Here is a 20,387-nt window from a genome sequence, read left to right on the forward strand (position 1 = left end):
GCCTATGGGAAAATACTAAATTCGGAAAATACTGGAGATATCCGCTTCGTTCTATCACTTTTGTGCTTTGAAACCACGGTACTTAACAGCAGGTCACTTGGTGCTTCTTTGTTTGGTGTACTTATCCATGGGTCAGGTCAAATGAGGTCAACTGAGGTCAAATGACGTTTTTGCCAATAACTTGGCACATAATGACGCTAGAGCTTAAAAAATGGTATTATTGTGTTCCTGGTGATCAGCCGAATCGAATGATATGCGATATGATGCAATTTGGTTAACTTGAACTTAATTTATTAATTTAAGTTTACTTAAAATTTAAGAAAAACTTTAAGTACACTTAAGCAAGCTAAAAAGTATATCATTCGACGCGCCTTGACGTGCTGAGCTCACTGGTGCTTTTCTTTTTGCTCTATCTTAATTAGATCAAAAGTTATAAGCGAAAAACTTTTGGCCTGTTTTTAGCGAAATTTTTACATTTATACCCCCCAAAACCCCCCTAAATATTGACCTAGAGCAACCAAATTTACACAGGGGCGAGAACTCCAGGGGGCCCACCTACCTACCAAATTTGGTGTTTCTAGGTGCCATAGGAGCCAATCGCGAGGGGGGGGTCGCATCGACCCCCCCCTGCCAGGCCGTGTTATGAAAAATGCCCTGCCAGGGCGAGGGTTAAAGGGACAGGTAGGGTGTCGAGGAAGCCCATCCCAGGCAGAACAAGACATGTCCGCGCCAAAGAGCTGGTTGATATCGTGCACAAGATGGTGTCTCGAACTCCTTGGCGAAACATGCGCAAACTGACAAAGGACCTCGATTTTTCGCCTAAAACGATCAGGAGAATCATAAACGATGATTTTGGCCTTGAGTCATACACGATGCAACGTCGACGCCTAATTTCGGCGGCATCCAAGGAGAAGCGGCTTCACATGGCCCAAAAGATATTGGAGGAAATCAGAAGCGCCGGTAGCAAGGTCTTCCTCTGATCTGATAAAAAGATTTCCACGGTTGAGCCCCAGATGAGCTCTCAAGGCGTCAGAATCCTGGCAGATGGTACATCCAGCATTGATCCTGCTATCCAGGCCAGTTTTGGTCGCTACAACCTTGCTGGTGTCATGGTTTGAGCTGCCGTCGCATCCGACGGCTCAAAAAGACCCTTGATCTTCATCGAGGCGGGTGTGAAAGTCAGTTCACACGTTAATGTCCATCTGCTGGAGTAACATGCTCTGCCTTGGATCACTCAGTCGTTCCGAGACGGATACGTCGTCGTCCAGGACGTTGCGTCGTCTCAGACGGCCAACTTCACTCAACAGTGGTGCAAGACCCACATGCCTGGATTCTGGGACAAGGACATGCGGACACCATCAAGTCCAGACCTGAACCCGATGGACTTCACCACCTGGGCCATCCTGGAGAGGGAGAAGTGTGCAACACCACACAGCAGCATCGCCGCTCTGAAGCTGGCACTCGAGACGGCATGGTCGAATTTCGACGAAGACACCGTGCGGCGCTCGCGCCTCTCCGCAGGGAGAGGTTTCGGGGCAGGGGTGAAGACCAAAGGTGGTCAAATTGGTTCATAGTGCCGTTGCTGAGATGTGTACATGCTACTGAATACGTGTACCAAAAATCATTTGAATATCTTCGTTCTGGACCGAAATATTTTCAAAAATCAAGAGGTAAATCTTTCTGCCCCACCCTGTAAATGTAAGCAATTCGATGCGTGATGATAAACATAAGGGAACGATAAATGCATAAAAGATTGAAAGAATAACAACTTTTAGCCACAAGTTCGTGGACTTTATCAAACATGAAATGTTTACGTTTGGATGCCTGTGGACATGAGCCAGAAGAAGTGGACTTCTCTGTTGACAAGAACCTTTCATCCACGTCACCGAACACTGTGGAAGCACTTCTCGTCTGAGCGGGGTTTTGCAGAGGTAACTGGATTCTTCTACACCGCAATCACGGCGCTGAAATCCCTCCAGATCAAATCAAACAGTTGTGTCGAGCTGAAAACCTCGGGAATATTGCGCCGCTAGCTTTATCGAGCAGGACCTTTTCTCTGATATGACGTTTCAGTCGGTGGCAGAGATGAAATCAGTGTGAGCATAAGCGATGTCACTGAGAGGCAGACCGTTATAAGAAAATAACTACGCATCACGGTACGCTGACGAGTGACATGGGTAAATTTAGTTACGATAAAGAACATGAAATTGATAATTCTGCTGGACTGCTACTGCAGGTTAGTGAAAGCCTTAGCAGTGTATGCTTGCGTAATGTATTATTGACAGTTTCAGGCTACATACTGGCCTTTTAGCTCTAGTTTGTTGACTGGTGGAGTTCAATGTTGACGTGATGGTAGCCGCGGTAGAAAGAACGAGTGAAACTTACATATCTTAAGAAATCGATGCTCTGAAAGAAGCTGTGAAATCCCGCTTTTGATTTCAACTATACCATTATTTACACGATACAAATGAAGCATTATTCGTCAGAGGACAGGAGCGTTATGTGTTTAAGGACAGGAACATCATCCGTTAAAGGATAGGGGCGTTATCCGTTAAAACCATAGGAAACACCGTTGGGCTAATGAAGGTACGGGCGCGAGCAGAAAAGCCAGGCGCGGGATAACGAGCCCAATCTCTCTCGGCCTCATCTATCGATTACGTCTGATTACGGCCGCGGTGCCGGAGAGCGTTCGAGGCTCGCAGTGGTAGCGTTCAGTGGCGGTGCGGTGTCTGGATGTGGGGGCCGCGGCGGCCGCAATAACCTTGGAGAGAGAAAGAGAGAGAGAGAGGGAGAGAGAGAGAAAGGGAGGGAGGGAGACAGATAGACAAACAGACAGACAGACAGACAGACAGACAGACAGACAGACAGACCGACAGACAGAGGGAAAGAGAGAGAGCGAAAGATAGAAAACTAGAGAGAGGAAGGAGAGAGAGAGAGAGAGAGAGAGAGAGAGAGAGAGAGAGAGAGAGAGAGAGAGAGAGAGAGAGAGAGAGAGAGAGAGAGAGAGAGAGAGAGAGAGAGATGCGTTGGTTATATTCACCACTGCTGTATTATCAATGCGCAGTTATGCTAACACAATTATTTTGCATTATGCTGTCATTTGCTACATGAAAGCTGCATCCATGTCAACTCAAGCCAGTCGGAATGACGTAATATATGTGTATACTGATTACTGATCACAAAGTGATTTAACCATATAATGAGATTATGGCAATGCTTACTTGACACGACACACATCTAATGTATAGTGACGGTAAATAGGTACCAAAATAAAATAGCTACCAAAATAAAATAATAATGCAAAAATGATCAACACAATGAAAAATAGCCCTTGTGTGAACACGAGCGCTACTACACATGTAGGTAGCCTATAGCCATAGTGTATATCAGAAGAGCTCCCTTCTATTGTACCCATCGTTACAAAGCCAAACAACGACGCTCTTTTCTGAGCGTTTTCAAGTGAGCATCACTTCAGCAGTTTGGAGAATACCTGGCGTCTGTCAGTAGGTGAGACGTCAGATCGCCGCTCGAGCCCTGATGCTAAACACCCTCATGGTGCCGTGCAGGGGAGACGGGCCAAGGATCGGCAGCCGGGCGATATTGACGTGCGAGACTGCCCTTCTGACGGTCCCGTATGCTGCCACAATGTGGTAAACACAGAATGGTCGTGGCTAGATTGGAATGATCTAGCAGAATGGCCGTTGTAGAATACACATAGTCTAAAAGCCAGGCTACCTTTGTATAGAAGAGACCTATTGTTCCGTGGCTGGTGTCCTGATTCATCATCAAATGTTTTTTAAGTTTTCCATTTATCATTTCCTTTGCTTTTGACGGGAAAATCTCCGTTTTTTATCCTCCCCATCGGCATCGAAGCTCTCATTTGGTGACAAATTTCAAGCTCTGTTTAACATACATAGGAGCTCAGAAGATAGTTTGCTGAAAGTATGTCTGATGGTGATTGATGATGGGGCTTTGGGCCATAAATGGTCAGCTTAGTTCGTCGTGTAGACCATATGGAAGCTATAAACAAGCCATTTCAACGCAATATCGTACCACAGCGCCATCAATAAGGTACGTCAGTTTTCACCTTACCACAATGCATAATGCATGGTTTTAAGCCGTGCTTTACCAACCTTCAGGCTACTCAGTACCATTATTTCAAGCTTAGGGGTTGATAATTCACTTGGCTATTCGCCAGCTGACATAGACACGTGGTTTCTTCTCCTCTACTCTGTGACGCCGTCACCTGTTGGTCTGTCTGTCTATTTGTCTCTGTCTGTATTTGTGTTCTCTGTCGCTGCATCACTCCTCTGTTTTTCTCTCTACCCCTTTCTGATTTTTAAACCTGACTATCACAAAACCTTCATTCCACTAAAATTCACCTCTTCCTTTTCTCAATGGATGACGACACCAATACCAGATATGTGCTTCGCGATGAAGATCGGTGACCATAAACTAGTGTCCGATTCAGCGCTGGATGTTTGGCTAACCGAGAAAGTAGTGCTGATTAACACTCGGTAAACACACGCACCAGTGCAGTCAATTTCCCAGCTCTCACTTGTGCGCGGTGCGGGGGTGCACCACAAAGAGCTACGCTCCAACTGAAGCCGGTGGTCACGTCAGTGGCACAGGATACGGGGAGAGAGAGAGAGAGAGAGAGAGAGAGAGAGAGAGAGAGAGAGAGAGAGAGAGAGAGAGAGAGAGAGAGAGAGAGAGAGAGAGAGAGAGAGAGAGAGAGAGAGAGAGAGAGAGAGAGAGAGAGAGAGAGAGCATTATAGATGATGTGATCACGCTCCTAGATAGCTTGTGGCAAGGGCAAGTCTCTTTTATTTTATTTTTTGTTTATTGTATGTAGCTCAAAATAAAATAAGCCCTCCTAAAAATGACCACAGATAACTGCAATACTTCAGACGTTCGATGCGGCGTTTGGCTAAAACATGCATAATGTGGTTGGCAATGTGTTACTTACTCATTTGTTCATCCTTTTCTTCTCCAGAACAATATGAACCGTTTGCTTATTTACCCTGGACGGCATTAACCCGCGCCCCGTTGGGCTCTGCCGAGCAACGCGCCCGGTTGGGGGGGGGGGCCATTTTGGCCCCCCCCTAAGATCTCGAGAACCACGCAACATAGCGACAAGCGGTAAACGGCGTTGGATAGCCCCAACGGGGAACTACCTTGTGACCCAATTTTATTGACCTAGGTCAAACCGATGACGTCACAGGTCAGGTCAAAGGTCCAATTTTCACCGTTTACAGGCACTTCAAGAAATGCGTTGTAAAATCGAGTAAAATGCATTTCATTGAAAATCATCGATGGGGAAATGTTCTTCAAACACATATTTTGCTATTTGAGGTCACTGATACCAGGTCAGGTCACAGAGGTCAGGTCACGGGGGGGTCACGATATGAAAGTGTCGTGTGATACATGTTTTATGGTCCATTTTACATGACAAATGCGATTATATGGGTCAGGCAGCCTTTGGGGCCAGCTTAGACCACGTTTTGGTCAAGGTCAGGTCAAGGTCAGGTCAAGGTCAGGTCAAATTAGGTCAAATTTCAAAGTTAATATTTTTGCATAAAATGGGTATCGAATCGATGCAGCTCGTCACGGGGAGTTCAATGGTGGTCTTTGTTTTGCCGTACGAGGTCTAGAATTGCTAAAAATTGAGTTCAAAAATTTGACGTCATCATTTTTGAACAGTTTTTTCGCTATAACTTGGCCAAAAAACGAGATATCGATCTGAAATTTGGTATGTATATAGAAGAGCGCTGGGACTATCACATATATTCCGGTTTTTTCGAAATTCGGAAAATTTTTGGATTTTTTCAAAGTTTTTCTAAAAAAATCAATTTTTTGATTTTTTTGGGTCAAAAACCAAAAATTTTGAAAATCCGAGATAGCAGTTTTGTAGCGCCGCCTTTTGTCTACTAGACCATATAAAGAACTTTGAAATTGCTTGATAACTGTAGATTTGGTGAGCGTTTCAAGATTGCATGTTTTTTGCTCATTTTTGCTCGAACATGACCTCAGTTTGACCTCAATAACTCCTGACCTAAGGTGACCTAAGACTTGAAATTTGGTGTGAAGGTGTCAAATTGATGCCCGGGAAGGTACTGAAAATTTGGCGGCGCTGCGCGCCGCCGTTTTCTTGCTATTCAGGAAAAACCACAGGGGGGGGCCAAAATGGCCCCCCCCCCCAACGGGGCGAGGGTTAAAAGTAGGTGCTTTAGCTAACAGCCAATGACTTGGACTCCCCTTTCTGACCAATAATTCGTTAATTGTGTGGCTCCTTCACATCGACCGACATAAGCCAATAAAAACCACCCTCCCTATATCGACCCACGTAGAGGCTACCTCACGTGCCCTCCTCCCCTCCACAACTCCTGCCCCAATCCTCGCCGGTTCGGAAATGACTTCGGTGTGACGTTGGCGACAGCGTCCCGTTTCGGATCCACCAGCTAGGGACCCCACCCTCCACCCAACGGCGGCATCTCGCTTCCAACCGTCCGGCCGATGACAAAGTTCACCTAGGCGGTGCAGGAGGCGAGGGCGGGGGCGGCGGAGAGGAGAGGAGAGAAGAGGAGAGGATAGGAGAGGAGAGGAGAGGAGAGGAGAGGAGAGGAGACGGCGGGGGCGGCACGCTCACACCCAAGGGCCGTGCCGCCATCGATTTCAGTCGCCACGCGAATCGATCCAGATTACGGAGCGCGGGAGGCAGCCGCCCCGCTGTTCTGAAGTGACCCGGTGTGTTGAAGCTCGGTGTGTGAGGCAGAAATAACGAGGAGAGGAGCGAGGGCCAGTACCAGTGTAGTGTACAGCCGACCATGGATGTTATTATCATATAGAAATGTGTGTGCTCAGTGCTGCGACTGACGCACATAATCAAGGCTGACTATTGTGTATGCGACGGCTTATACGCGCTACACAACATATGTACAGATGCAGACGAACACTAACGACTGATGACAGGTACCAAATTACATAGCACATTAGCTTAACGGGAAACGTACATTCAGCTAGAATGTTTGACATATCAGTGCTAGAAGACTTAAAAACTCAAAGATTGCTTCTGGTCGGACCTAAGCAGAAACAATGGTATAGTATGAGCCAGTCACGTTGTTTAAATCGCATTTAAGGCAAGCTGTTCATAACATTTCCTTGGCAAACAAGAACAATAAGAAAATATGGAGCACAAAACGTACATTATCGGTACTCACACGGTGTGGTACAGCTAAAAAAAGAAAAAGAAAAGAAACTGCGAAATTATTTTTAATGTTCACAGCTTTGTTTGTGGGAGAAACAAGTCGTGTAAAACGATGAATTAGTGACTTATCCTAGTAAAGATGATTGTTGTTTACAATGAAACTGATTAATTGCGAAATGGCCATTTTCTATCAGCTAAAGACACTGCATAGAATGACAATATCGACTTATGTGATAATTTTAACAACAGTCTCTTATGTATATGCTGGTTTCGTATAGTGTTTCATACAGTGGACCAAGGCTCATTTGTTCGCTGAGTGAAATATGAGAATGGAAGCCAGTCATCGACTAAGTGCTTTGGCAGGCTTGACTAGCGTCACGTTTCTGAAGGTCCTGGAATTCGTTCCCATGGTGCGTGAGTTTAAAGCACGCACCTATTCGCTACTGTTAGTGATTCACTGGTTGAGCTCAACACGCTACACGCCAACCCCATGCGAGGTCAGCGATTAATAAAATAGCTAATGGACCACCGTGTTTTGCTTCGATGAACCTTGATTCCATCTTTACAAAAGCGCACATTTGCAAGCGCACACTTAACCCGACTCCCAGCGGGATGCAGTTTCGCTACTTTTTGTATTACCTAAACTAAAAGCAATTCCTACCAAACAAAGTTGGCCGCTGAGCACCGCTTTATTTCCCCGGAAGAGCAGCCAGAGATGCAGTCAGACGCGCTGCACGTCTCAGTAGCAGTCACGATTGCACCATTTCCTCCACAATGTTCCGATGAAGAGTGTTGTTTCCAGTCTTCATTGCCAGAGATAGGCTGACATGTTCGCCTCCATATCGACTTCATCCTCGTGAAAATGACGTCTATCAGCGATTGGGTACGCTCGAAGCTCGCCTTCCAGCCTTGAACGAATAGTTTCCCTGAGCGTTGTTTTTGCTCGGGGCAAAATGTTACCAAAGCCTACCGGCATTGTTACACGGTTGGCACAGAAATTATCGGTAAAACTGTATTTTTCACCAATAGCATTCATTTTTCTTTATGGCATCACGTTCAAAGACGCTTTCAAATTTTCATGAATACCTCTCTCTCTCTCTCTCTCTCTCTCTCTCTCTCTCTCTCTCTCTCTCTCTCTCTCTCTCTCTCTCTCTCTCTCTCTCTCTCTCTCTCTCTCTCTCTCTCTCTCTCTCTCTCTCTCTCTCTCTCTCTCTCTCTCTCTCTCTCTCTCTCTCTCTCTCTCTCTCTCTCTCTCTCTCTCTCTCTCCTCTCTCTCTCTCTCTCTCTCTCTCTCTCTCTCTCTCTCTCTCTCTCTCTCTCTCTCTCTCTCTCTCTCTCTCTCTCTCTCTCTCTCTCTCTCTCTCTCTCTCTCTCTCTCTCTCTCTCTCTCTCTCTCTCTCTCTCTCTCTCTCTCTCTCTCTCTCTCTCTCTCTCTCTCTCTCTCTCTCTCTCTCTCTCTCTCTCTCTCTCTCTCTCTCTCTCTCTCTCTCTCTCTCTCTCTCTCTCTCTCTCTCTCTCTCTCTCCCTCTCTCTCTCTCTCTCTCTCTCTCTCTCTATCTCTCTCCCTCTCTCTATCTCTCTCCCTCTCTCTCTCTCTATCTCTCTCCCTCTCTCTCTCTCTATCTCTCTCCCTCTCTCTCTCTCTCTATCTCTCTCCCTCTCTCTCTCTCTATCTCTCTCCCTCTCTCTCTCTCTCCCTCTCTCTCTCTCTCTCTCCCTCTCTCTCTCTCTCTCTCTCCACTAATCTTTTTTAATGTTTAATGTCCAGCTTATCGCAAAAAGTTAGTGTTTATTTCTTCATTTAATCGGGACTAATACGAAACATTTATATGCAAAATAAATATTTTGCCATAAAATGTAAAGTTCCAGCCCTCAATATTGAGTTACATGGTGAGTTACATAAGGGTAGCCCTCTGCAGGATCCTCCCTTGCTAACCCATCCAGTTTATCACTGTGCTGTGCAGGGTGCACGTTGATGGGATGCAGGCCGTTGATGAGATGCAGGCCGCTGATGGGATGTAGGCCGACTGACTTGATCACAGGACCAAATTAGCCGGCACGAGCTGACCATGGTTGTGATCCCGCCCCCGGCAACCCAGAGTTTCTACAAACCACGCAGAACTGCGCTGCATGGTCGAGTAATTCACCTTGTTGTGAAATTACTTGGTTACCTGAAGACCCGAGGCTCAGCATTTCCAATTATTTCGGTACATTCTTACTCTTTCCGTAATGAAATGATTTAGGTAAGAGTGTAGCAGCCACGGTGCATTTAGGAATGCGAGAGCAACACGCGGGGGAACAAGATAAAGCATAAAGCATAGCGTACACAATACACATGTAGATATTGTTTGATGTTACACACCTATAATATAAGAAGATAACACGTAAATTTCAATCTCTTTTTGGCATTGTGACTTTTCAAAGTTTGCTAATTAACACTTCGTTTCAAAAGAACATTTTGTTACGTTTGAACATCTATTATAAATACCTACCGGGTGGCCCAGAAAAACGTTCCCAACTTTAAATCAATATTTCTCAGAAAGTGATAAAGATACAACATTGAAACTTCGAATAGTCAATGCGGCACACATTTTCAGTAAATGGTGCGATTTTCATGGTGTTCGGTAAATTACTTTTTAAACGGTTCTTGTTTCAAGCATGTCATGTAAAAAATACTTTTTTGCTCCGATGCTTACTAAAAAATGTGAGTGAACGGGTGAACACTTTCACCCCGCGGCACCGCGGCCTAGAGCCATGACTTCTACTGGCAGCTAGTCTCATTGATGGTTCGGGTATCAGGATGACACATTCCCTCAGGCAACCACGATGGCTCTGTGCCAGCGGCATCGGAAGAAGTTTCCAGTTTTCTAACCATCTTGTGGCTCAAATGCTTTCCTGGCTGACATTCCTGGGAAAAGGTAGCTTTTCAACCAGTTTTTTTTTTTGTCATCGTCTGGCAATGTTGTTTTTCATAAGCTATTCTGTGGTCTTCTGGCACAGGAACCAGTCTGCTTTAGTTTGTTTTCCTTATCCGGTCGATTTACTGTTTAATCTACTGAAAGGAGGGTAATCAGCAGTAATCCATGCACCTTGCCACTCCTGCTCGAAACATGATTTGGTGTTGAAACGAATGACATCCATGAGCACCATTTTGGCTTAGTATTTGAATATTTGGCACATAGTGAGACAAAAATATTTAAAATAAGAACATACGTGTTGGTTTCATTCACGTGCTTTATTTTTTATTCTTTTTTATAGCATGCGACGTCTAACCCTATCATCACTATTTTATTCTTTTTTATAACATGCGACGTCTAACCCTATCATCACTATCGTTTGACATCGGCAAAAAAGCAAAAACGTCTTGCTTATTAGTTATTTCAACTCAAGATTTCCAGCTTGAAAATGATGGTATAGTGTTATAATTTGTCATACTAATGCGCAAAGAAATGACGCAAACTTGATGAAAAAATTGGCTCGTTATTTGTACTCGAATTTGATATATAGGCCTCCAAAGTTCGGAACGTTTTTTCTGGGCCAACCGGTATACTGCTACTTTTTATTTGCTTTCTTTTTCTAGCTCTGCTCGAGTTCTATTTACTTGCCTTGATACCCTGCTCTCTTTCACGCAAAGATCATTTTCCAAATGACTTGCTGACAACAATTGAGGTCATCAAATCATCAAGCCATGCTCCATACCGGTAGTCTGGAGGGGTGCGGTTATTTTTTCTCATCTTAGTTTACTATTTTGGCGCGATTTTGACAATTTCTGGCGCATTCCACTTATTTACTTTAGCGGCCATAGAGCAATGGTTTACTAACGGGAAATGTGATGGATTGCAGCAGCAATGCTTGGAATATAAAGAAGAAGTGAAGCAATTATGTTACCTATTATTTTTTATAAAGACAGAAGGAACGTGGAAGAAAAAACATTTTGTGCAGCATGTGAAATCAAGGAAATAAAATGGAAGAAGGGCTGCTACTTTTCATGCGCCCGAAACCAGCCACCTCATCATCATAGCATGGTAATGATAGTTTAAGTTTATGTTAAAAAAGAATAGGAGCTGCTGCAAAAGTCTTTGTGATGCCTCAAAGCCGTTAAGTCAAGTCAGGCATGCTCTTACAGACTGAACGTTCAAGTTACGAGACCACATCATACCGCTCCAGTGGCTAGTGCTTGAACTTGTCAAATACCTAAATGTTTTACTCAGAAATTGTTTGCTTTATTGGTTTCATGAGTTTCACCAGATAAAGATACAAGGCTGGCTGATTTGGTGTTAGTTATTCATATTAAAGTGCACTGTTTGTGACAAGATTATGGAAATTGTAACCTCAATAATGAAATTTCATGCTGTCAAAGCTATGAGATGTTGCCTTGAGTTTGAACTCAGGCAAACATGGATTGAAGCTGTTTTCTAAAAAAAAAAAACTGCTTTTGAGTAACTTTCACCTCATAATTTGTATTTATTCAATCTCAGAATGGGAGCAAGGCTGAATCACAATTATCTTTTGGGAAATGCTCTACAAAACTGCATTGTTTTTATTTCTGTGGCATGATTTTGTACCTAATTCAAAGACTTTCTCTGGTGTAGTTTGTACTTTGTAAGATTGTTTGAACTTCTACTTTCTGACCTGTTTGGTGCCAATAAATCCTGCAACCTATTTGGCTTATTTACCCATCTCTCTTGCCATTCCTACATATTTCATGTCAGTCTATTGCATAAATATTGTGTAGTTAACATACTTCATGATATACAAGTGAATGGTACCTATAGAGGCTTGATGTGGGTAAATGAGAACCAATGCACCTATATTTTTTTTACAATGGCATCAAGTCCTCTTGTCACGGCCATGGATATCACAGAAGATTTTACTGAACTGCGCAAGAGAATCCTGTGCAAGGAAATGTTTTGCATGATTTAGCTTAACAGCATAAATTTTATTTTCCCAGTTGCATTGGAGCTCTGCTGGAGTTTGCTGATGACAGGATGCTGAAGGGCTGAAGCTGGTAGCTCTGGCAGGAGTCCAGTGTCCACCAGCTCAAGATCCGACGCCCCCGCGTCGCCGCCGTGCGGCCCTCCGCGGAGACGGGGACGGCGGTCATGATTGAAGACACCGCATTTCCCGCCTGGACTGTCCGGTCGGAGACTGGTAATCCCTCCGGTGAGCCGCACACCGTGGAGCTACTGCACCGCGCGTGTCCACCCGCAGCGCAATGCCAGCGACAATGCCGTGAGTGCGACATCTGCGTGCATATGACGCAGTGCGACTGTCACGACTCGCGGCTCAGTGTTCTGTCAGTGTGACAGTGCGGTTTAGTGTGACAGTGCGGTTTAGTGTGACAGTGCGTTTTTTTTTTAAACGTGCGCTCGCGCTCGTTTTAGCGAGGTGCTCTGTTGTATATAACCACCTTGATGGAGACCTATGTGCTGCCGCTTGAGTTTCAATGTACAGTTTTATGCATCAAACTAGCGTAAGTAAACGGCTGTCAGAGGTCACTTTGAAGCGCAATTAGTACCCATAACCCAGCTGGGTTGAGCGAGTCATGTGACTAGTCCCGATGAACGTACTGTTTCGATGTCGTCAGTCGTAGACTTTTGTAAACCATTCGTTTCGGAGCTCTGTGTTGTGTTGTTCGGGACCGCAGTTGTTTGAGCAGTTTGCTTTATGCGTCGTACGCTGACAGAACGCTGGTCGTACACAAATCATGTGTTTCCTTTCACCCCTAATGGGTTACTGCGGTACCTACCTATGCAGTTGGAATGTGTCTCGAGACACTAACTGGTCGCACTTGGTTGTGAAAATGACACTAGCTGGTCGCACTTGGTTTCAAGCTGCGCTTGGAAATCGTGCAATTCTATTTGCATTTTGCAATGCAATTTTATTGCCGTTACCGTATTGGTAGATAGTGTCAGAAGTTGGCCATTTGATACGTTGTCACTTGTCAGACGCTGTTGCCTTAAAACTGACAAATTGATGGGCCGCGTTTGTGTTCCTGTTAAGAAACGGATCTCAATATAAAGTGATTCAGAGGTAGGAACCTGAATGCATTCGTTCAGACTTTTCATTTTATGGGGATGCACTGTTTCATGAGCAAGAACGAGCATGGCTCTGGTTGAGCGAAGCGCAATCGATGTTTGTTATCGTGTTTGTAGACTGTGGCCATATTTACATCACTATTCAACTCCACGCACCAGCATTATTTAAACTGCTTGAACCTCTTCTTCATTTCGCTAAATTTCGGGGTCGTCAACCTATGGTCCGTGGCCGTTACGTTTGGCCAATAACTAGATTTATGCATATTAACTGGTTCATATAATCTCAGCATGATGCCCCGGACAATTTTTATTTGATTCACTGATAATGAATGCATCCCAGTACCGCACAAACTGAGACTGAAACTGGACAACTCGCTTTTCGAGGTTCAAGTTCATTATCTTCAGATGTTATGGTATGGTAGCATTTAATGTTCGAAGAAAATGGTCAGCGTTAGCAGTGCTAAGCGGGTATTATGAGCTTTCAGTTATTTCAATATTTGTGTAGGCTATTATTCTTGTGGTATCTCCTGTCAATTTCACGCGGAACATATAGTATTATCTTATACAATCGCGGTAATTGCATATTTTCTGCCGGTTACTGTTATCATTGATTCGTAATATTTCGCTACGAGCGTGGCTCGATTCACATTGTTATTATATTGGCATTCAAGATTTAAGAATAAAAATCTTTTAATGCATTCCAATTCCATCAAAATGTCAATATGCAAAAAAAAAAGTTCTAAAAGTTGCAGCAGTTTTGTGAATCAAACATAGCTGTAAAATAGGCCTGTATAACTTCAACAACAGTGCGCCGAGAAACGTCTAAAAACGCGTAAACAAAAACTAAGATGTAAAAAAATAACTGCACCCGTCTGGAGAGGTGAAGACTCGATTCTTTTTGAAAAAAATGAATAATTGCTTATGCGTTTTGGCTTCTAAAAAAAAAAACAGTCGATAAAAAACAGTTCAAACCGGTGAGCAAAAAGTGAAGTGTTAACAGCTATTGAAATTGTAAAGTTACACTTTTCGAGCATTTCTATTTCATTTATCTCTTACTGAACAAGCGGAAACAGCGTCGCATGAAGAAACCTTATTGAAATACACGTAAAATTAATGAAAGCATTGAACACCGGTTCGCACGATAGAAATAAAATAGAATCGTACCTAATAATTACTCAATGGACTTACACGGCAATGAACTAGATGTTTGTAGAATCCCGTGCTTACATAAGAAGTTGAAAAACCTACGTCAATCAAGTCTGTTATCAATTGCAGATGCAATTAAGTTAACTTCATTTGTGATAGTAGGTAGTAGGTATATGTAGGTATATGTACAATTGCAGTTACGATATTGTATACCCAAAACATTCTTATTTTTCCTATGATATCATATTTAGCGAACGTAGCGATACCTTATCTCCAAAAGAAGCACCACACCGGACACCCATTCCCACCAACGAGCGATACAGATCAACAGGTGCAGCGACAGCTTTCTCGCAGCGTACCCAAACTCTCCTTACCTGCAGTCTCTGCCTGCCGACTTGGTCTGTCCGTCCGACCCTCACCCAGCCGCTGACCTGGTGACCCGGCCGGCTGCGCGGCGGCAGCCCCGGGCGGTCCGCGGTGCGGGTCCGTCGTCTCTCACACAGCTACACACCTCGCGCGGCCAGCCACGGCAGGTGACTGCCGGGAGGAGGCCGCCGACGCCGACGATCCCGCCACCGCCGCCGCCGCCGTCGAGCCGACTCAATCAATGACCGCGCAGGTCGACACCGAGCGGCACGGCGCCCCGCGAGAAACCCGACCTTATCAGATGACCTGGTGACCTGATCGGGTGACGACGCTGACTTGCTGACTTTGGCTGCATTGCCGCCGTTTATCTGGCGCAGTGGTGAAGGTTCCACAAATGAAGTGATATAGGCACATACTGATATACTTATGACATACGAGGGGGTATCGAAAAGTTCTGATCATCACATAGAAGATATAGACCGATTTTGATGATTTTTGGTAGGCATTATATTTGGTTCTCAAGAACAATGTTCCCGCAAAGAAAATCCTGAGACGTGGTTTTATCTTATGTAGGAGAGACTTAGAAGTAAAAAAGATGAGCATTGGGCCCACTGAGGACCGAACCGTCATCCAACTAATGCATTTGAAACGGTATCACACTGATAAAATACATCAAGAACGTGAACTTAGCTTATGGCGAAGAAAGCCCATCTCATGCACTTACCGAAAATGAAGAAATAATTTTCAACTTGGTTGCATGGCCTTTGCAAGGGAGTCAAGAAGTGAGTGACTACCAGTGATTGACAAGGTGGTGACTGTGAAGGAAGTGGAGGACCTCATCCTTACAGATCGTCGTGTGGCCTTTCAGATGATTGTGCAACAGAAAGGTCTCAATGCTGGCAGTGTCTGAAAATATTATCAGCGAAGAACTACAGACGATAAAGGAGTCAGCCCGCTTAGAAGTTCGTGTGTCTACTTTGTTCCAGAGAAAAATTCGTCTTGGCCTTTCGAAACGAAAACTAGGCCTTTTTTAGGAAATTGAAGACATCTTTGATCATTTGATGACTTGTGACGAATGCTGGGTCTATGTGTATGATTCAGAGACAAAACGATGATCTAGACGTTTAAGCACGGCACATATGCCCTTCTTAAAAGGCGAAGATGCAGAAGCCGATATGGAAAGTCAATGCTCTCAGTGTTCTGGATCTGGCGTAGGATAGTCATTACCGACTGTCTTGATAATGGTCGGATAATGATAAGCATGCGCTACTGCACACTTTTGAAGAAATTGCGAGATGGCCTCAAGCAGAATCGCCGCAAAGAAGCCCAAGAAAGATGTTTTATCCTCACAGACAGTGCCCCCACCCATTCGTCCTGAGCTGCGATTGAAGAAACAACATGATGTGGACATTAAATCCTACCGTATCTAACAAATTCACCTGACCGGGTATTAACTGACTCTTGATTGTTACGGGAGATGAAAAATCCACAGTATGGCCGGTGATTGAAGGACAGAAATGACGTCATTGATGAGGTGAAGCACTGATTTACGGGACAGTGCGAAGGTTCTACAATGACCGCCTGAGGCAGTTCAAGAAACGATGCAATAAGTTTGCGGTCGTGTGTGGTGACTTGTGAAGAAGTAATGAACATCATGTAAAAAAATCAAATTTCTATCACATCTAATTCATGGTGATGATCAGAACTTTTCGATACCCCCTCGTATTTTCAACTGTAACACACGCTTTCTGACACCGTAGACATTCAAATGCTAAGCTGTCCTGCTTACAGGCGTGGTACTCCATTGCAGGTTTTTTATCCACAATCAGGGGCTCCACCAACGGGGGGGGGGGGGGGTCGCATTGGTCCGGACGCCCAATAGGTTTACTTTCGTAATGCAGCCTTATGTATAAGGGTGTTCATTTTTGGGTTGGACGCCCCAATCCTGAAACCGTGGCGGAGCCCCTGCTCACAACATCGAAAGTTTCCAAAGCTAGATAATATTCAGCTGTTTGGTAGTCCCAACCAAAGGTCTGTTGAATGGTGACACCACTTTTACATCATGCAGTGACCTCTTCAGTGAACCTCTGCCGTCGACAGAATGCCAGATTCATCTGATGCATAAACCTCACACGTTGTCCCGCTTTGCGCAACACCGCAGAAGGTCACTCTTCACGCTGAATGATACATCGCTCCACCAATCAGAAGTTAGCCAGATTCCAGATTCCAGTGCATCAGTATCTATGTATGTACACCGACATCATTCGTTTCGAACCTGAAACACTGTGGGTCGTGGGGTGAACACTATGGACACCTGTGTTTTTGTTGTTGCGGAAAGTAAGATAGAAAATCGACGGTATTAAAACTGAACATAAAAAAACTTCAAATTAATGATCAATGATCATACAATTCATTAACATAAAAGTTAAAGCATCAAGACTGTATCGAATGTGGGAAATCGCATTTTCATCTACTGCACGCTCAGTTGGCGGTAAGAAAAAAGAAATGAACGCCTTTCCGGAATGGGTCTCAGTCCTCTCGAATGTATCTCCTTTCTGGGTAGACTGCACCGCATGACATTCGTGTGTTGCGGCGCAGTAAGCCAACTAATCGACAAACATCTCATGGCATCGGACATCGGTGCTCCGTAAGGAACAAACATCTGGTAATGAACTCTTACTTAGGTGTTGTTTTTATCCGCTGGGACTCATCTCATCATAATGAACCCTAACTAAGGGTTCATCTCACATAATGAACCCTTAGTATTCTTAGTATTTAGTACAAGTAATTGTAAGAAGTATTTTCCCATGTTTTTACAGTTTACATACATTGCAAAACTCGTAGACGCCGCCACGGTATATAGCAATTAAACCTCTCGCAAGGATAAAGGCGTTAATCCTGCTAGTGGATGCATGTCTACTGCTCCAATTATTCTCAAAACCCCATTCATCTGGGAAGTATGTAGAGAATCTGGCCACCAGCGTAGCGGCAGGTTTCACCTCCCAACTGTGTGATAGTGCTGGTCCACGCATACGTAGTACAGGGAGCAGCGAAACACGCAACAAAATATGTGGCTTCGTTCTTCTTTATCACCTCTGACACCTGCACAAAGTCAAGAAGGGTGTTTCCCACCGTGCTTTGTTAGGCCAGACTTGTACAAAAAGCGTCATTTAGCACTTGGCTCAAACTTCGCAAAACAGCCTCAAGTCAAACAGAAGATAAAAGAAAAAACAGGGCTGGATCAACACTGGTTACACCCGAGATAAGCCCGAGCTTTACTTGGCGGTGGTGGTAGTGGGGGAGGGGTGGCAGAACGCAACAAACAACAACAACAATAACAAGATAAAACATCACTTCTAGCAAACACAAGAACGCAGCTGCTTGAGTCCCAAGATACCGAATACAGCGCGCCATAGATAATGGTTTTATGGGGTAGATCGCACCGCATGGAATATCTATCCACTATACAACGGATGCTTCACGACACATTGCAACACATACTTGGACCTGACTGGGGATTCCCGATGTGCTAGTTGCAAAGCGCTCTAACATCCGTCCATCAGCGACCTTAATCATCAACGGACAGTTGATAGAAACAATGACAACATTCTGCTCTAATAACATCCGGCACAGGCCAGAAATGGGTCATTCCCGTGTCTGAAGGTAGGCACGTCCCTATTACAAACCCTCCCCCGGACCGACTGAAGCAGCGGCCGGATAAAACCCGCCGACGAAACAAACACACCAAGAGAAAACAACGCACAGCGCTTGGCGACACAAGGAGCTTCCTCCCCGCTGATCCCGCGCGCGACGACGGCGGCTTTTGAAATGACCCCGGTGTGCTTTGTCGGCGACACAGCTCGACACGGAAACGAGCCGGCCGGGAGCGGCGCGCAGCTTTGTTGTTGCGCTGGGACTCTCTTTGAGTCGTTTCCTCTGAGATATCCAATTACTTTTATGTTGTCGCGCAGGCGGCCGAGGAAGGTGCAGACGATACGCGTACAATGGTAATTAATGCCTCCTTTGGGCAAAGGTGAACTCCAGAAATGCTCACGGCATGGTCCTGATTTTAGCATTAACGCTAAAGTACACACATGTATGATATTGAGAGGTGAGCGGACATTGAGAATTGCAGATTAAATCGCCATCCTTTTATTACCCGGACGACAATAGAATAACCTCAAGAAAGACGAAAATAATCAGCAGCACACCAAGCTAACAAAAAGACATATGCAAATGAAGATCTGCGTAAAACTTCTGTGAATTCGTCCGACTGAAGTCTATTGTCACTAGTCACTAGTCAATGACGTCAATGTAAGAGAACACATTAGGCGACATGAATGTGCACATGAAAAAAAATAAAAACGTTGTTTATTGCTAGTAATTGTGCGTCTATAGCATCAGCATTCATTAACGATCCATTAAATATTTTGACTTGCTGTGACGTACAGAGCCAATCTCAGAGGCTGCTGCCTTGTCAGCTCGGTGATTGATGTTATGAAACAGATTCTAGGCACAGTATTCTACTGAATAGTGTAGTTATAATAGAATAGTGTATAACATTATTCTACTGGGCTTGGATAGTCGTAGGCCTTTGGTATTTTACCAATTTCATCCAAAAGGGAGGGATAATAAGTAATAGGTACAAAATTGGGAGAACAAAAAAAAAAAAAAAACTCCAAAAATAAATGGCCTGATTAATGTACCTAATTAGGTATAATCCGCAAGGAAAATGTATAATCCACACGGAGCATCAAACCATTCGAATGGTTTGGATAGGAATGCATTCCTATCTAACACCAGGCACCACTGTCACACGGCCTTCCCCCACGATCTAAGACTTTCCCCACTTCCCATCACAACACCTCTGGACGGCGTCATACCCGACCAGCGCGACCCTGACCCTCCCCCGGTTCTGTTTTGGCAGGTCGTGCCGCGTCACTGGCCCGGAAGCCGGCTGTATCCGGCTCAGTGGTCGCCCTGTCTGTCCTCTCGTCCGGCCAGCAGACGCGAGACGAGGCGCAGCGACGTTCATCCGATTGCCGACGGACCGGTAAAAGGCCGACCGGGCGCTGCAGAGCCCCAGCGGTGACGGCTCAGGCAGCGGGGCGGCTGGGTCGGCGCCGCGAGCGACCGACCCGGCGCCGCGCCGCAGTGCGACGGTTGGGGTAGTGTGGGACGTATCTCTGGTGGTGTGTGGAGTGTGGAGTGACCTGCGACTGGGAGGATGGGGGAACGGGTGCTGGCTTTCACTCGATAACTTGAAACAAGAGTAAATAGTAAGGAGGTGCAAAAATATTATTTGCTCCGAGATTCAAATTTGTAAGCCCTCAAGCAAACAACAAAGACGTTCTTACTTCTTAGCATCTGTTTCGCTACTGATGTTTCTCGTTAGACATTAGACAAGCATAGATACAACTGAACATGAGCTCACTAGCGATGTCAGGCGCGCCTCTCCGTGAGAACGCACACTGTCATACCAACTTACCTATAAAGCCTTTGGAGTTCGAATCTCGGTGCGTCCATTTCACATCGATTCTTCCACCGACCAAATCCATTCCACTGCCCGGTGCCATCTGACTCACATTGATTTCCGAACGCGGCCAACCAAACAACTTAAAAATACGACA

The 20,387-nt window shown here is 45.0% G+C and overlaps 1 protein-coding gene across 1 annotated transcript in view; it reads right to left on the minus strand.

Annotated features, from left to right (window-relative positions):
* LOC122384897 overlaps positions 1-14,871 on the minus strand; it is a gene marked incomplete at its 3' end in the record, with an annotated part of 67,152 nt that extends 52,281 nt beyond the window's left edge. Inside the window, exon 1 of the mRNA XM_043372707.1 lies at positions 14,766-14,871. The remainder of the gene's footprint in view (positions 1-14,765) is intronic.
* Between the last annotated feature and the right edge of the window lie 5,516 nt (positions 14,872-20,387).

This window comes from Amphibalanus amphitrite, unplaced genomic scaffold (assembly GCF_019059575.1).
Source record: "Amphibalanus amphitrite isolate SeventyFive unplaced genomic scaffold, NRLGWU_Aamphi_draft 000201F_arrow, whole genome shotgun sequence".
NCBI lineage: Eukaryota > Metazoa > Arthropoda > Thecostraca > Balanomorpha > Balanidae > Amphibalanus > Amphibalanus amphitrite.